The sequence below is a fragment of the Solanum pennellii genome, chromosome 9 (genome assembly GCF_001406875.1).
Source record: "Solanum pennellii chromosome 9, SPENNV200".
Taxonomy (NCBI): Eukaryota; Viridiplantae; Streptophyta; class Magnoliopsida; order Solanales; family Solanaceae; genus Solanum; species Solanum pennellii.
Window position 1 is genome coordinate 53,878,624 of NC_028645.1, and position 20,222 is coordinate 53,898,845.

Consider the following 20,222-nt stretch of genomic DNA (forward strand, 5'->3'; position numbering starts at 1 on the left):
AAGTTCCTTTACTTGTCAATTTACATATTTATGTTGGAAATATCCGGGTACAACTTTCTAGGGGCCCCGCAAAAGGGCCCACAAGAAGGACCCAAGGGCTGTCGAGACACTACCTTGGCAGTGTCAATTCAAAAGCAAAACGATGCCCAGTTGGTTGACCAACGGACCGTTGGTGGGGTCTCATCGATGAAAGTTAGCCTGGGCAACGCTCAAACCAAGAACAGGCCAAGGTCCAATCGACTGAAGCCACAGATGGACCGTCGATGGACCTACTGGTCGTCGATGGTGCCCGTCGATGGTGGCCTACAACTGATGCCATGCGATTGCCTCGTTCAAGGGATGAATGGGAAATTCATCCCACGTCCTAACCTGACCCTACTAGGTTTTTTTAAGTTATTTTTGGGTTTATTTAAGGGATCAAACACGTGATTAACCCATTCCCAAACCAATTCACACAGAATCGACTTTCCCTCAAAAAATCTCTCCCTAGAAATCTCCATTTTTGGTTAAGCTCAAGAATAGCTTAGAACGTGGATTCCTATGGTTTCTTCATCACGTTTTAAAGGTTTTCATGAATATAAAGGTATGGTGATCCTTCATCTTTATGTAACCTTTCACTTGAAGAGGCAATCTCAATGTTTTCAAAGAAAGTTTCATGATTAATGTTCTTCATCTTCAACCTAGCCATGGGTTCTTTCTAGAAATGTTTAATGGCTTAATCATTGTGAATTTATGTTAATGTATTGGTTCTAATGTTATTTCCAATTCAATTGCATTATGGATCCATGTCCCTTCAAAAAATAGATTTAGCCCTTGAATGAGCATTGTGATCATGGCTTGTTAATGGTTGAATTGCGATTCTCTTACGTTTAATTGTCTATATATACTGTTATTTATATGAATTAATGATGAATTAGTGATTAAGTTTCCATGTGGCTCATTGTATGAAGATTTGAGCATGCTTAGTCTAGTTACGAATGAGTTCACTGTAACGTTGGTCCTTAATTGCATATAAGTGGAATTTGATTATGCTGAGAGTCTTGTAGTTACTGTATTAGGTTAAAATCATGATTGAATTATGGATAGGAAACTCTTATTATCAACGTAAGAAAGGATTGGCATTAATTAATCTAGTCTCTTCTAGTCTATCGATTTGTAATACTATGTATGTGATGCGATCTCGATTTTAGGTTAGATGAAGCTTGATTACCTTTGAGTAATGATCTCTTTAGCTTCTTCATTACATGTACATTACTTATAAAATATTATTAATGATAAAGTCCTTAGGGAATTAGTAGTATTTCCTATTTCCTCTACTCTCTATTGATTGGATGGTTTAGTGCATGTGTTTGTATCTTGGTATTGTAGGGCATTACGCATGATTTCGTTATGTTAAGTGAATGATCAGCTACCTCCCTAGATTTATATTATTGATGAAATATGATCTATAATCCATGCAAGTGAAATTGATTAATGGTCTAAGTCCTTTTACATTCTATCATGTTAATAATGTGTTGTACTAGTGTAACAACCCGAAAGTAACCCCTAGGAGTTAAGAGGAACCCTCATTTTGTGGCCGGGCGTACTTGACCCTTTGGGGTCTTGTGCAAGCCCTTATACTAGCATTCAATACATATGACAAGAAAAGTAGTGCGGAATTAAAACATTTCACGAATAATTTAACAAAAACAAAATCTTTCATAAACACTTAAGATATTTTATCGTCACAAGCCAAACATAAGACATGACATATAATATCTTAGGGACACGGCCCTTTACATTTAAATCAAATTCATAATATGTCTTAATAATAAAACTCGGAGACATTATACTATGTCCTCAAATATATGAGGACATACCAATTCTTGAGAGAGTGAATTTCCCAAGCTTAGCCTTTGAATCCTCAAAAAAGTCTTCAACCTATACTTATAATTTATAGAAGAGTATGGGGTTAGTAAAAATAATTTACTAAGTATGGCATTTGCAAAAACATGCGAAAAGCGACATTTTAGTAAAATATCATTTCATGCAATTTAATAAAAATATTGAAGAATATAGAAGAAAAACATTATAGGGAACATCATTTAACACTTAGATAAGAGATTCCATGATTTTGAAACAAAAGTAAGTTTATAGAAAACTTACCAAAACCTTACAATAAACTCACGTGACATTTACAGTGAAACTCCTAAGGCATTTACAATAAATCCACTTGAACAATAACAAGGAATAATTTAAAGCATTCAAAATGAAATCAACTTGAGCAATTACAATGAACAATCCTATTCTGAATGAGTCAACTTCCAAGCCCAAGAGAAAGAGAAAGTGAACTCGTTTTCCGTAAGAGTTTCCCTACCTCGGAATTATCCTAAGACTTACTAAGGTAAGACATGAAGGAAGTATGCATATGCCTCTTTTAATACACGCCAAAGCAATCCTCAAGACTACCCTTTTTGGCTTACTCAACTCGGGAGAAACAAGCCCCTCAATCAATGGAAAGACATCAAATGACACCCAACAAGCCACCAAAGTCTTCCCTTTCGGAATGCCTATTTAGTGCAATGAGTACATAGCGTTCCATACCACCAACTACCCTATATATTACATTCATTTAGAAAGTTTGGCACGAAGTCATCCATTTCGAAAGGTCCTACCTAGTGCAATGAGTAGATAGCGTGCCATACCACCATCTACCCCATGTAGCACGTTCTTTTAGAAGACTTGGTTCAATAATTTCTTTTGTGGGAGTCAGTTTAACCAACATGGACCATGAGATCTAGACATAGGATCCCAATATTAACACCTATCGGATGACGGATTCTCACTTGCCTAGAATGAGGTCATTCCACTAGCATTTAAATGGCTTTCCCAATAGCTACACCTATGCGAGCACATAGTTAAGGGATAAAGAGATTGCTACTAAGTAACTCGTTCTCTACTAACGAGGAGTACTCATCTCAAGAGGAACACTGGTATACAACATCTCAACTCATGAAGTGTAATCCACCTCTCCATCATATCCTCTCGATGGTAGGCATAACATCCCACAGATTCTCAATATTATAGACTATATGTTAAGGATAACTAGTAAACACCACATCTCAACTCAAAAAGGGCATTCATCCTCCAACCTATCTTCGAAAGCTCATGGGATGTAGTGGAGTTGCTACTGAACACTTCATCTCAACTCACGAAGAGTGTTCACCCCAAAACTCCCCTTTAGGACATAACTTAACTTTATTCATTCATTCAAGTGTTAGTGTGTGTGTACATTTGAGCACACCTTGCACATACGCTTCACTTAATTCTTATTTAACTTCTATGCATTCTTAGACCTTCATTAATCACATCACACACTTCACATACTTCATATAATCATATAAGCCATTTAGATATAAACGTTAACATACTTCTCTACGAAGCTTCATAAAACACTTAACAAGAATATCTTCATTTAACCATACTCTCTAGCCTATTTCGTAATAGCATCATAAGGAACATTTAACAAGAATAGCAAACTTTTAACCTTACTTCACATAAAATTCCTTCATAGCCTCATTCACAATGAATTTGTAACTTTACATTCATACAATTCAAGTAAACACCACCAAGAAGGTGGACCATACCACTCAAGAGCATTTCAAAAATTAAAGCTAAACAAGATAATCAACTTACCCTTCAATCCAAACTTTCATCACCTATATTATTTTACTCTATATTTCATCAAAATAAAAACCTTTGGGCAGTAGCGAAACAACAATAACAACAATAAGAAACCAAAGCTCATTCTCTACACAAACATGCTCATTTAACCCATTTCTTAAGCCAACATTTGAAGAAAAGCTTTCACATGATTTCATTGAAGTTTTAACCTTAAAATCATCAACTAAAATTAGTAATACCATTATTAAGTCATTAGAAACGTTTTCATGAAAGACCCATATTTAGATTTGAAAATAGTAGAATCTAGGGTTGAAAACCCATTTTGAAAATTAGTTTGAAGGGGCTCCTTGAATGAAAGAGAGTTAAATTATGGATACCATACCTCACTTAAGGAAGAAAACTCCAAGATTTTTTGATGAAGATACACGTCCAACCAGCTCTCCTATCCTTCCCTGACCTCTAGCTTTCAACGGAGTCTTGAGAGACACTTCTAAGAGAGAGGGTTTTGTGTTTTAGAAAGAGGGTTCTAAAATGGGTTCTTAGGGTTTAGAACACTTTAATATACCTAATAAAAACCAAAATTATCAACGTAGGGTCTAAAAAGACTTGGGGTGTATTCACATAAAACACCCCAAGTTGGCAGCAACTTCACAGACTTGGCAGGCCTCACAAACGAACATTCACCAACGGACTGTCGGTTAGCCAACAGACCGTTGGTAGCATCTCGTTTGTGGATACTTAGCTCCAAATGGAGCATGTAAAACTAAACTCACTGGTCTGATCGACTCCCTAGGTCGACGGACTATTAAGGGACCACCGGGCCGTCCTTAGGGTCATGGATGGCCACTGCTCTTTGGCAGACTTTGCCCAAGTCTTTGTCCCTTCATCTAGGTTCCCTTGTGGGTCCTAAGTGGGGTCTTGCCTGGACGTTAAACCCCTAAGCTAATTCGTCTAGGTCTTAGGAACATCCCACCTTATTTTCCAGGAAAACAAATGCGTAAAACTCATCTAAACACAACAAGACACACAAGTATATTCTAAGGCATAACTTCCGAACGTCATGGACGTTCTTGATCGATTAAACTTAACCAAACTTCACACACTTCCTAAGAACACTAAACTAACTCATTTTAAAAAAAAATTAAACTCAATAAACAACAACGAGGCTCTAGTTCACCTTAGTTCGTTTTGGGGTGTTATATTCTTCCCCACTTGAGATAACATTCATCCTCGAATTACACTTAAACCTCAAGAACAACAAGGACACACTTAGCATCAATTAATACACTTAGATCATGATCAAAACATCAACAATCAAGGCACCAACTAACAACAAGCATCATTTCACAATTTCAAGCACCTAACAACATAAGCAAGTTTTGCCAAATGTCGCAAAGTCAAAACTCAACCTTAAACATCTTTTATGGAGGAACTACCTTCTCCAACATTAGACATGCTCATATACCATACTTTTACACACATTGAAACTTCAATTCATGAAAAAAAAATTCCCAAAATTAAATTTTTTTATGGTGAATTTCACTGTGTTCACTTCCGAGTATATAAAATTCTTAAAAAATTCATCAAGATGACATGATCACATGAAGTATAATACCATATAAACTCATCTTATGATACAATGAAACCATAATTCATGAAAAATTCAATTTTCTCAAAACGTTTAACTTCATTATAGTTAATTCAAAACTTCACTATGTCACATGCTTAAAAAATTCCTTAATGCACCTTCCAAGCAACTTGATCAAGATGACATGACAATATGAGAGACAAGACCACACTAACTTACTCTAAAGAGACTTGGTAAGTTTCACTAAGTGCAATGTGAGAGTAGCATCACATAATACCACTACCACTTAGTGACCCTTAAGGATTGTGTTGGCCTAAGTACATTACATGCCATTATACTCAACTCACTATCCCCCACTTAGTGTAAAGTAATCTTCAAGGTCTCATACTTCAAATAACCATTGTGCCTCTCACAAGGTAAGAACTCACACTACCCTCAACTCATGCACATTAAGATTAAACATCAACCTTACAAGTTAAGCATAACACTTCCCTCTTAGGATTCAAGCCTAGACAAACTTTCTTAAACATCAGTTCATTTAACCCTTAGGCATCATCAAACTAAATTTCATGGAACAAAACTTCCTCACTAGATATTCATACCACATTTCCATCTTAGTGTAAGCCTACACCACAACATCCACCAATCACAAGAACAACTATGAAACATGATTCACACAAGAGGGTTGCCCTCAACTCCTACGAAATCTCCACATACTCTCAACATTTCCACAAATTCACACCTTAAAGCATATCTACCATTATTGAACATAATCACAAGATAACTCATTTATTCTCAAAAACACTTTATTCATCCTTATAACTTTTAACATGTTTAGAACTAAATCACCACAAAGTTTCTCATCACAACACTTCCAATCTCATAATTCACACCTAGCAATAAATAGAATTCACATCACAATCTTTCAAAACTTACCTTCACCTCTACTAATACGGCCATAAGACCATCATAACATCAAAACTCACCTTTTTTCTCCCTCAAACTTAGAAACATCACCCCTTCCAAGCAACCACCCCTAGAAAACAACCGGACAAGAAAACACAAGAGAGAGAGACCTTATGGTGTTAAGTTCTAGGGCACGATTCAAGAGTAATAATGAAAGTGAAACTCTATCGTCCTATAGCCTCTTGTAAATGGATGTGTCCCGAATCACACCAATGACCAATATACTACTACACGTGGCTTGTGAGGCTTTAGACCTTAAACTATTTCCCAAAACCTTATGCTCTGATGTCAAGTCTTTCACAACCCGAAAGCACCCCGTAGAAGCTAGGGAGAACCTTCGTTCCGTGATCGGGCGTACCTGACCCTTTAGGGTCTTGTACAAGACCTTTAGTGTAGTTCATAACATAAGATATGAAAAGTAGTGCTGAAATTTAAAACTTTTCACGAATAATTAATGAAAGACAATCTTTCGTAAATACTTGAAGAATATCGTCGTCAAAAGCCAATTTAATGACGCGACTTAATATCTTAGGGACATATCCCTCTTCAATAAAGTAAAATACATAATAAGTTTTTAAATAAAAACTAACAAAAGGACTATGACCTTGAATATATAAGGACATACTTTGCCTTGAGAGAGACTTTCCCAAGCTCTTCCTTCTAGCCTTCAAACCTTCAAAAGCTGCAAACATATACTTATATAGAATATAAAAGTATGGGGTTAGTACAAAATAATGTACTAAGTATGACATATGCAAAAACATGCAAAAAGGGACATTTTAGTAAAATACCATTTCATGCCAATTGAGTAAAACTTTCATTAATTTAGAAGCAAAACATCATAAGAACCATCATTTAACACTTAAATAAGAACTCAAATTATTTTTATCAAGAAGAAGGCATTTACAGTAACTTCCAAAAACATACAATGAATTAAATATGCACTTACAGTGAACTACTTTGAACTCTAACAATAAGTCATTTAAGGAATTAACAATGAATTAAATTTGTGCAATTAAAATGAACTATCCTATTCTAAAGGAGTTAATTTCCAAGGCCAAGCTAAAGAAAGTGAACTCATTTTTCGTAAGAATTTCCCCAACACGAGATTATCCTAAGACTAACTAAGGTAAGACATGTAGGAAGTATGCATATTCCTCTTTCAGTAAACCCAAAGTAATCCTCAAGACTACCCCTTTCGGCTTACTCAACTTGGGAGAAACAAGCCCCTCAATCAATGGCAAGACATTAAAAGACACCCAACAAACAACCAAAGTCTTCCCTTTCAGAATGACTACTTATGAATAGTTGGCGTCCATTACCACCACCTACCCTAAGTGGCACATTCTTTTAGAAGGTTTGGCACCAAGTCTTCCTTTCCGGAAAGTCCTACTTAGTGCATTGGATAGATAGCGTCCCATACCACCACCTACCTCAAGTAATACGTTCTTTTAGAAACTTAGTTCATTCAATTCAAATAAGTCTCACCAAGACTCCCCTTTTGGATTGCCTACCTAGTGCAATGGATAAATAGCATCCCATTCCACTACCTACCCTAAGTAGAACACTCTTTTAGAAGACTTAGCACGTTTATTTCTTTTGTGGAGTTATATTAACCGCCACAGACCATGAGATACGGACATGGAATCCCGATATTAAACCCTATCGGATGAGGGATCCTCACTTTCCTAGAATGAGGTAATTCTCTAAGCATTTACATGGCTTTACCAATAGCTACACCTATGCGGGCACATAGTTATGGGATAAAGAGATTCCAACTAAGTAATTCATTCTCTACTAACGAGGATTACTCATCTCAATATGTACATTGGGATACAACATCTAAACTCACGAAGTGTAATCCACCTTTCCTTCATATCCTCTCGGTGCTAGGCATAATTTCCCACGGATTCTCAACATTATAGACTATAGGTTAAGGATAACTAGTGAACACCAAATCTCAACTCACGAAGGGCATTCATCCTCCAACCTATCTTAGAAATCTCATCGGTTGTAATGGGGTTGCTACTAAACACTTCATCTCAACTCAAGAAGAGTGTTTACACCAAAAATCCCCTATTGGAGCTAACTTAGCTTCGTTCATTCATTCAAGTGTGAGTGTGAGTGTAGATGTGAGCACACCTGCACATAAGCTTCACTTCATTCTTAATTAACTTCTCTACATGCTAAGACCTTCATTCATCACATCACACACTTTACATACTTTATAAAATCATATAAGTCCTTTAGACATAATCCTGAACATACTTCTCTAACAAGCTTCATAAAACACTTAATAGGAATATCATACTTTTCATCTTACTTCAGATAACAAGCCTTCATAGCCTCATTCAAAATAAACTAGTAAATTTACATTCATACAATTCAAGTAAACACTGCCACTAAGGTGGACCTTACCACTGAAGAGCATTCAAAAAATTAAAGCTAAAAAACATAACCAACTTACCCTTCAATCCAAGCTTTCATAACCTTTAACGTTTTACTCTATATGTCATCAAAATAAATCCCTCTGGGAAGTAGCTAAACGACAATAACGACAATAAGAAATCAAAGTTCATTCTCTACACAAACATGCTGATTTAACCCATTTCTTAAGCCAATATTTGAAGAAAACCTGTAACATGATTACATTGAAGTTTTAACCTTAAAATCATAAACTAACATTAGGAATACCATTATTAATTCATTAGGAATATTTTCATGCAAGACCCATATTTAGATATGAATATAGTAGAAACTAGGGTTAAAAACCCATTTTGAAAATTAGGTTGAAGGGGCTCCTTGAATGAAAGAGAGTTCAAATATGGATACCATAACTCACTTAAGGAAGAAAAATCCATGAGTTTTTGATGAAGACACACGTCCAACCAGCCTTCATACCCTTCCTTGACGTCTAGCTTTCAGTGGAGTCTTGAGAGAGTCTTCTAAGAGAGAAGGGTTTTGGGTTTTAGGAAGAGGGGCCCAAAATGGGGTCTTAGGGTTTAGAACAATTTAATATACCTAATAAATAGTAAAATTAAACACCTAGGGTCTTAAAATACTTGGGGTGTATTTACATAGAACACCCCAAGTTGGCAGCAACTTCATAGACTTGGCATGCCTTTTAGACACACTTTCACCAACGGACCGTCGATGAGCCAATGGACCGTTTGTAGAGTATCGTTGGTGGATACTTAGATCCAAATGGAGCATGGAAAACTGAACTCACTTGTCCAATTGATTCCCAAAGTTGACGCACCGTTGAGGGACCAACGGATCGTCCGTAGGATCGTCGATGGCCATTGCTTTTTGGCAGACTTTGCCCATGTCTTGGGCCCTTCATCTAAGGCCCCTTGTGGGTCCTAGGTGGGCTCGTGCCCGGACTTTAAACCCCTAAACTAACTCGTCTAGGTCTTAGGAACATCACATTTTAGATTCAAGGAAAAAAAACACGTAAAAGTCATCTAAACACAACAAGACACACAAGTACATTCTAAGGCATAACATCCTAACATCATGGACGTTCTTGATCGATTGAACTCCAAACTTTACCGAACTTCACACACTGCCTAATAACACTAAATTTACTCAGTTTAACTAAAGAAAATAACTCAAGAAACAACCACGAGGCTCTAGTTCACCTTAGTTTATTTTGGCACATTATAACCTTGGTGTCCACAGTATTGTATGAAAACCTTATGTGGTTAAATAGTACGACCTAAATTGATAATTGGAGGATAATTTGCTTAAAACTATAATTTTTATAATACCTTGGTGTTCCTATGTTAACTTCCTATAATAGCTTTTAATGTGGTAATCACTTTTAAGTATGAAGGTTGTTAAGTTAAGATCATCTTGAAAAATTGGGTTAAGCTGCTTTAATTGGGTTTACCCTAAGTGGCGGATGGTTATGGAATAGTAAGGATGTATATTTTTTCTAGTTGTCCTCCTGTTTTTGCTTGAGCTTGAAACTAATGAATTTTTAGTAAGCTTGTTCATGATAGAGGTCTTGTCTCAAATAAGAATTGCATGACCTTCACATGGTTGGTATGTCTTAATTGACACTATCTTAATAGTATTTTGAAGATATTAAAGTACTTTGAAAAGAATTTTGATTAACTTCATGGTTGTCTCATGTTTATTGTACATCTTTATATGCTAGTTGTGCATTTGACTTCACGAGATAAGGTAAGAAACATTGTTGTAATCACTTGTGAGGTGTAATGTTTAGCCTTATGATGGAATGTTGAGTCTCTTTAACATGAAAATCGTAGAGTCTCTTGAAAACTATGTGACTTTTATGACTTTGAAAGCATGATTGTAGGTCCACTCTTGAAAGTGAAAGCATGTTTAGCTAAGTATTCATATGTGTGCCTATGATTTGTTTTATTTTTCTTAAATGATGCTTACTATGACGATTATTCCTATGTTAAGAAGTTGAGAATTTCTCATCTTAAAAAGGAATTGACATTGTACTTTGCGTAGGTGTGAGATCATGATACATTTAAGTGTGTTGAGGAGAAGGACATTTATCTATGGACACCAATAAGCATGGTATGGTTGATTATAACCTTCATGGAACTAGGTCTAACTAATAAAGATCTTTGTTGATTCAATTAACTAAAGTTTATGTGCATTGAATTATAAGTGCCTAATTGCTTCTTGAGTGTTGTTGAAATCTGCCTAAGTATGACTTATAGAATAGTTGAAAGATGAGATCTTAATGAATTGAAGTGTAATGACCATGTGATAACTATGAGAAGGATGTTCTTTCTATAAACATGATAAGAGCCTTTGTGTTTGATGCATTAAAGAATGACTGAATGGATGTTCTGCTTGCTTGTGTGCATTGAGTGCTAAAACGATTTGAAGATCTGTTCCTTGTAAATTTTGGTGCATTGAATTCTATCTGATTATTTTATGAATATGATGAACTGCTCTAAGATGAATTGATGTCCTTGTGGTCATTAAAGTGTTGTATGTGTCATCTGAGGTGATTTGGAAGTCAAATGTCAAGGGATAACTAAGATGTTCAACGACCACTCACCTATGTGCCTCAATGGTCTATATATGCTAATATAGTGTATGTCTTGAGCTTGTTAAGTATTAAAATAAGTAATAATTATGTTAGTAGGTAGTATATGGTTTTTTGTGAAGTTTGGAGGTCAAACGTCCAAGAACATCTAAGATGTTCGAAAGTTAGCCCTTAAAACATTGAAGAATGTCTTGATGAGGCCTACCATGTTTGGACGTGTTTTATATATGAGTTTTTGCTGAAACTTGCATTTAATGTACTGGAATTGTCAATGTGCATATTTACATTTGAAACGTCCGCTACGACTTCCCAAGGGCCCACAAGAAGGACCCACGGGTTGTCGAGATAGTGCCTTGGCACTGTCAATCGACGAGGAAAACGACACCCAGCTGGTTGAACAACAGACCGTTGGTGGGGTTTGGCCGATGAACAATAAGACTGGGCAAGGCTCAACCAAAGAACATGCCAAGGTCCGATTGACTGAAACCATAGACGGCCCGTCGATGGACCCACTGGCCATCGATGGTGGCCTGCAACTGATGCCATGCGACTGCCTCATTAAAGCGGTGAATGGGAAATTCACACCAACTCATAAACTAACTCTAATAGGTTTATTTAGTTATTTTTTGGTTCATTTAAGGGATTAAACACGTGAACAGCCCATTCCCAAAGCAATTCACACAAAATAGACTTTCCCTCCAAAAATCATCTTCCTAGAAACCTCCATTTTTGGTGAAGCTTAACAACAGCTTGGAGCTTGGATTCCTATGTTTTTCTTCATAAAGTTTTAATGGTTTTCATGAATATATTGGTATGGTAATCCTTCATCTCTAAGTAACCTTTTACTTGAAGAGTTAATCTCAATGTTTTCAACGAAAGTTTCATCATCAAAGTTCTTCTTCTTCAATCTAGAGATGGGTTCATTCTAATAAGATTTTTAATGTCTTAATCATGATTAATTGATGTTAATTTATAGGTTTTAACGTGATTTTCAATTCAATTGCATTATGAACCCATGTCCCTTCCAAAAATCAATTTAGCCCTTGCATGGGCGTTGTGATCATGGCTTGTTACTGGTTGAATTGCAATTATCTTACGTTCAATTGACTATATATACTGTTATTTACATAAATTAATGATTAACTTATCATGAAGGATCAATGTGGATCAATGTATGAAGATTTGAGCATGCTTAGTCTAGTTATCAATGAGTTCATTGTAACATTTGTCCTTAATTGCATATAAGTGGAATTTGATTATGTTGAGAGTCTTGTAGTTACTGTTTTAGGTTAAAATCATGATTGAATTATGGATAGGCATATCATATTATCAAATTAAGAAAGTATTGACATGAACTGATCTAGTTTGTTCTAGTCTATCGATTGGTAATACTATGTATCTGATGTGATCTCGATTTTAGGTTAGACGAAGCATGATTCCCTTTGAGTAATAATATCTTTATCTAATTACTTACATGTACATTATAGTTAAAATTTTATTGATGATCAAGGCCTTAATGAATTAGTAGTATTGCCTATTTCCTCTACTCTCTTTTGAATGGATAATTTAGTGCCTATGTTGGTATCTTGATATTGTAGAGCTTTAAGAATTATTTCTTTATGTTAAGTCCATGATCAGCTGCATACCTATATTGATATTATTGATGAAATATGATATATAATCCATGCAAGTGAAATTGGTTGATGGTGTATCTCCTTCTACATTCTAGCATGCTAATGATGTGTTGTAATAGTTTGTAGCATGGCCTTGTAGCAGCTTATGCATGACTTTATATATCATAATTATACTTTAGGTACTTCACTAAGTTTGTTTTATTGTTACATTTTGAATGTTAATCTTGGCAATCAAAGTAAAGAATATTAGCAAGTGATTTATGACTATTTACATTCTAATTTTCATGTAATGCCTTGCATTAGGTTATAGTTTGATTTTGTAGCGACTTCTACATGGTTTATTTTATGATTATGTAATTTATATACTACCCTATACTTGAATTATTGTTGAAAGATTAGTACTGGTCAATGATGACCAAAGGCTCAAGGATTAGTAAGAATTGCTCTGTTTTTCTACCTCTTTATTTCTTTATAGCAATTTTGATGAAGCCTTTTATGGAATTGTGTGGTATGGTTCATGGTTGTGGTGTTTACCTTATTATAATTATATATGTGTTGACCATGGCCTTGAAGACAAATTGATGAATATATGAATGAGTGTTATGATGATCACCTTATATGTAAGTTGTGCATAGTCTTCTACTTTAGTTGTGAATCTAAGTTATGTTACTAATGTTATGAGTATGTAAAAGTTCATGTTAATATCATGTGTATGTTCTTCCATTAATTAATTATTAACAGATTGATGACCCCTACCCATGTACCCCTTAGCTAAGGTTAGGAGTCTTGAGCATTAGGTGAAAATTGTCTTGCCTCCTATGCTAAATGGTGTTGAGTCTCTTCTTTGTTGTGCATTATGGTCTTCAGAGAGTGGATGCCTCAATATGTTATGTATAGCCATTATGTGATCATGTTGACCAATATACACACTCTCACACATTATGCATGCTTACAAGTATTAAAGGTCATTGTGTCTAAATGAAAGGTAGTTCTCATATTCACTAGTGTCTACTACTATACATGTTAATATGATGTGTATGAAAGTATAATATGTGTTTCCTTAACAATGATGACTTGATAGGTGTACTATTATGGCCAAGGGTATGGGACATTGCATATGCATTGCACATGTGTGCCTTGATAGGATAGTTTCTAGTTTGGCTTCTATGTACATGAAAATGAATGTATGGGCATGTTATGAATATGACTTATGATATGGTAAAGTATGATAATGTCTTAGTGGGTTTATATGAAAGGATTGCTCATGTAGTTATACTTATAGACTTATGCATTAATGTATGAACATGTGTGACCTTAATGTGTTATGTGAAAGGTTTTCTTACATATAAGTATAAACACACACATGGATGATGATCTAGTCAATAGAGGAGCCTTGAAAGGTGTTCTCTAGTGTATCCTAAATTAGATAATGCTAATGATATATGCTATGTCGATTTGAAAAGGTTCCTCACATGATTTTAGTGGATGAACTCTAATCTATGACCTATGAGGTAAGCATATGAGGGGATGACTCTCGTAAGCCTATATTTTATAAAGTAATGTAATAGTGGCTTTTTTTAAAAAGGGAACTTAGCTAAGCACTGAGTGAACTTGAAGAGTAGGAGTGTCCCTTCCTATTGTAGGAAGGTAGGTCACCATAGTCCTCACAGGGTGGATAGCCTCATGACCCGAAAGGGTGTTAGAGTTGATGTTTCCATAATACCCCCAAGTTCCATAAACTATGCTTGCCACATACGATCTAGCAATGTGATATCAACTAAAATGCTAGCATGTGTTAATGTTATACCTTATCTAGGTAAGAACACCTTCCATTTGTGTAAGCCTCTACAACACCAAATTCAATGTTTAACACCCATGATCATAGTGCCGGTTAAGTCTATAGTTTCCCTAAAATAAAACGGACAATGAAAGTAAATGACTAATACCCTAACTATGATGACTTAATGGAGGTTACTTAGGATAGTGTGAAGTAATGAACCCATCTAGACATTACACAAGTATCTCCTTAGGAAGTTCTAAGAAGGTGTTCTAATGTGTATGATTATGATAATGTCTTTATGCATGGTACGGAGGTATTTGTCTACTTGTCATGAAGATGTGCATGGTATGAGTCTATGTGATGAGGTCTTTTTATAATATGCACTATGTGAGTCGTGATGACTATATGATGAAGATTGTATACATGAATAGAGTGGTCTTCACTTTATATGTTGATGTATGAATTGAATGATAAGGTTTGTAGTCTCATGAAGGGTTCACTAAGCATGTGTTGGGTTATGGGGCTTCACATGTATATTGCACTTGTCGACTAAGATTGGGGTCATGAACAAGGTCTAATAGTGAGGTATGTAAAGTGAATTTAATGTATGTGCAAATTGATGTAACTTACTTTAAAAGTCAATCGAGTCTTGACTTAAATGTGTCCTGGATATGCTATGCTTATATGATGATATGTGTTGGCTTATGTAGGTTGTTTGTATGATTTCTTGTGAACTTAAGGTGATGCATTACGACAAGTATCACTAGAGGGTAACTTGGGAGGTTAATGAGTAAAAAGAAAAAATTTCAACGTGAATGGAAAATCTCATTGTAAAGAAAATTGCTTACTGTAATGTAACTCAAAAATGACTTAAATTCTAAATGTGATTTTCTATGATTTCTTATCCTTTGAATATGTCTAGATTAAGTATGTGAATGATATTAATACAACTGTATAAAGGTTTTTTTACAATTTACTATAAAAGGCATGAAGTATGATTTCAAGAAAATGTCCCTTTTAAATGCATGTTTTTGCATGGTTACCATAATTAGTGCATTTTTGCCATTCTTCTCTACTTTTTACACAAAGTATAGGTTATGCATGCTTAAATGATGTTTATATGATTAGGGAGCTTGATATATGATTCCCAAGCACAAGGAAAAGGGTCTTTAACTTCCAAGGATATCCTACTTATGTTTACCGTAAAGTTTTATAAGTTGTATAGTTATATCTTATGTTTTAAGGGTTGTGTCCCGAATGTATTCTAGTGTTGTTGTGTCTAAGATGACAAAGAGACTTAGAGTCTATGTATGTAATATGATATTTATATATATATCAAGTAATGTTTTAGCATATGATGTTCTAAGAATGTTGTAAATTTTCTGCTAAATTTACTATGTCTATGCGAAGAATGATAACTACGGGCTTGTATAATACCTCCGAGAGGTCAAGTAAGCCATGTTACTTCTAGGGGGTGCTCCCCGGATGTGACACTTATCAAGTCAAAGATGTGTCTCAAGTATAGTTTGAGCAATGTTGGGATGACAGACCCTTAAGGGATGGTCTTGTAGATTGGGAAATGTTGAAAGAGGCTTTTCTTGATAGGCTCTAACCCTTAGACTGTAGGGAAAAGTGGATGGTAAAATTCATGAATCTTAGTCAAAGGGGAATGAGTGTCAAAGAGTACTCTCTCAAATTCACCCAACTTCTTAAGTATGCCCCTACCATAGTAGCCAACCCAAGGGCTACGATTGACAAATTTATGATGCGAGTGACAAGCTTGGTGGAGAAAGAGTATCGTATGACAATTCTCCTTAATGACATGCATATCTCTAGACTCATAGTATATGCTCAACATATTGAGAAGCCAAAATTAAGGAAGAAAAGGCAAAAGGTGAAGAGGCCTAGATCGGATGAACAAGGCCAAACCAATGCATAGTTAACAGTTGCCCGTATAAATTTGACCCAACTCATGATGACTCAAGCTCAAGTCATCACTAATCATTTGGTTTCCCAAGATAACCAAGGAGATGGAGCTCAACCTAATGGAAATACTCCTACTTCTAGTGTTCTGGATTTCATGAGGTAGAACCCTCCTACTTTTAATGGTACCAAGATGGTGATGATCCACAAGACTTCATAGATGAGGTTTTCAAGGTGGTGGTTGCAATTGGTGTTACTCCTAGAGAGAGAAAGAGCGGAGTTATCCGCTTATCAACTCAATGATGTTGCTCAAGTGTGGCTTGAGCAATGTATGGAAGAGAGACCCTTAGAAGAAGGTCCGTTAGATTGGAAGGTGTTCAAAGTGGCTTTTCTTGATAGGTTTTTTCCCTTAGAGTTGACAAAGAGGAAGTTGGTGGAATTCATGAACCTTCGTCAAGGCGAAATGAGTCTGAAAAATTACTCTCTCAAATTCACCCAACTGTCGAAGTATGCCCCAATCTTGGTAAGCACCCGTAGGGCTAGGCTGAATAAATTTTTTATGGAGGTATATAACATTGTCAAAAAAGAGTGTCTTACAACAATGCTCCTTAATGATATGGATATCTCTTGACACATGGTGTATTCTCAATAACTCAAGGAGTCCAAACTTATGGAGAGGAATAGGGATTGAAAGAGTCCTAGGATAAATGAACTAAGAAAACCAAAACCTAACAAGATATTCTATCACCAAGAGTCTTCCATGGGGAACAACTATAAGGTTTACAACAAAAATTCCCAAGGGGGGGGGGGGGCCTCACTTTTGAGAGGTCTAGGTTTGCTACTTGTGGGAAGCAACACTTGGGTAAGTGTCTTGCCGGTAGGGATGGTTGCCTTGGGTGTGGGAATCAAGGCCACAACATGAGAGATTTCCCTAACCTCAAGGCAAAGGGGAAATAGGTAAATCAAATTCCTCAATGTGGTTTAGATCTTAATGGTCCAAAGAAAAAACATTTCTATTCCCTCGGATATAGAGGAGAAGACTACTCCGGATTGAATGTCACGATAAGTAATACTCCCTTCATTTAAAAAAGAATCCTATTTCCTTTTTAGTTTGTTAAAGAAAGAATGACCCCTTTCCTTTTTTGGCAACACTTTAACGTTCCACGTGGCATGTTTAGGAACACAAGATTAAAGGTAATTTTTGTATATTTGACATAACTTTAATTTAGAACCACGAGATTAAAAAGTCTTCTTTCTTTTCTTGAACTCCGTTCAAAGAAAAACTAGGCCAATCTTTTTGAAACGGAGGGAATAATTATTGTTGTTTTTTGTGTGGGTGTTATAATATAAGTTTATATGGTATTGTCTCTCCTATTGTTATGCCTTATTTCTAAATTGCTTAAAATATGAATTATTGAGTTATTATGCATGCTTCACTGTGAAGGTTAGGTATTCACTCTAAGAAATTTAAAATTTGGAAAATAATTATATTTTCATGATGAATGATTTCAATGTTTGTATAAATAATGTATATGAGCATGTCTAATTTTGGATAAGGTAGCTCCTTCATAAATTGAGATATAAGTGTGTACTTTGAATCTTGGAAATTATCCAAAAAGTTGCCTATGTTGCTAAAAATGCTTATCAATGTGTAGTTTGTGTTCTTTATTAATTTGATGCATTGAATATGAATGTTTTTACCATGACGTGATGTGATATAATCTTCTAGTTTAGTTCTTGTTGTCCTTAAAAGTATAAGTGTCATTCCAGGACGAATGTTGTTCCAAGTTGGGGAGAATGTAACGTACCTAAAACGAGCTAGGTTGAACTAGAGCTTCACTTGTGTTTAATAAGTTATTAATGATTTTAAATGATGTATTTTAGCATTAGAAGTCATTTGGCGATGTTTCGAAGACAAACATCAAGGGATGACCAAAACGTTCGGAAAGTAGCCTTGCGTCTGTGCTAGTGTGTCCTTGTATGTTGTATGTGATTTTATGTTCTGTTTGGAGTTTAAGAGAAGTAGGAATTACCCTAGAACCTAGAGATACATGTTAAGGTTAAAAACATTCGTGCACGACTCCCCAAGGAATAACCTAAGGGTCCTTGAGGAGGAGCCAAACATTGGCCAAGCAAGCTGCCCAAGGCAGCAATGTTTTGCACCTAGGTTAAGAATGTCCGCGTCGCGGACCTGGTCTAGATTAGGCCAAAAAGCATGGTCTGCGACGCAGAATACCCTATATTGAAATTTATTTTAAAAAATATTGTGGGAGCAGTTCCGTAATGCGGACTTGTTTCTCATCGATAATTCCAAAAATTTAAGTGAAGTTTGACTTGTCTAAAAAGGTACTTCTAATGAACGGGGTATTTTGGGCATTTTGAGGGTCTATGATATATTTATTTTAGGTCATCAAATACACTTTACCTTAATCAAAAGCCCCAACCCTTAATTAGAATCCAAAATTTTCATGTTCTCCTTTCTCTCTAAATTATCTATAAAGTTTAAACCTCCGTTAGACAAGCTTCTAGATCCATGGAAGAAGACCAAATCCTTCATGTTTCTTCAAAAAATCTCGTGGGCTTATTCATATTGAGGTATGTTAGTTCATCTTTGAACCTTCATTCATTCAAGTAGCCATTCAAAAGAGATTTTTAAAAAAATTCAAACTCCAACTTCTTCTATCTTTGACTCTAAGCATGGGAATTTGCATGAAAATGTTTTAATGATTGAAATGTGTTGTTTTTAGTGTTAGTTTATTAATTAAATGTCAAAACCCAAACGAACCCATGCTCATGAATATTTCAAACTAGTAGCTTATCAAGTGGGTTTAGTGTATATATCTTTAAAATGTTAGAAAATGTTAAGAGTTGTGTTTCTTTTATAATTAATTACTTCCTTAGATGATATTATATGATCAATTATTGGTGAAATTTATGAAAGGTGGTGAAACCTTTGATGAAGTGTAAGTTGTTCTATCATTCTTTGTTTACATTGCAATGATCTTGAGGGTATTGTCCACCTTTTGTGGCGGTGTCTACTTGAAGCATACGAATATGTAATTATATGTGTATTGTGAGTATCGCCTTGAAGGATTAATATGTAGAGTAAAGTTATAATGATGATGTTCATGTTGATATGTTTTATGAAGCTTGAATTGTATGTCTTGTAGAGTTTATGTGTAAGTAAAGTATATGTATATGTGAAGCATGCTAGTGTGTGAAATATGATTAGTTTAGGTATGAGCATGTTTAGGATTCAAGGTTATGAAAATGGTGATTAAGTGAAAGGTGTGCTCACATGTACACACACAGACCTTGAATAAATAAATGAATTTAATGAATGTGAATGGGGGATTTTAAAGTGGACACTCTTCATGAGTAGAGATGAATTGTCTAGACCATCCCTACTATCCCTATAGTAAGAAGTAGAGGAGCTTTTGGGTGGACACTGTTCGTACGTTGAGATGAAGTGTTTTGTAGAAAACTCACCATTCCCAAGATCTTTCTAAGATAGGTTGGAGTATGGAGACACTTCGTGAGTTGATATGTGGTGTCCAATAGTTATCCCTTTACCATAAGTAATTAATGTTTAAAAGTCTATAGGGGAGTTACACTTTGCACCGAGAGGATTTG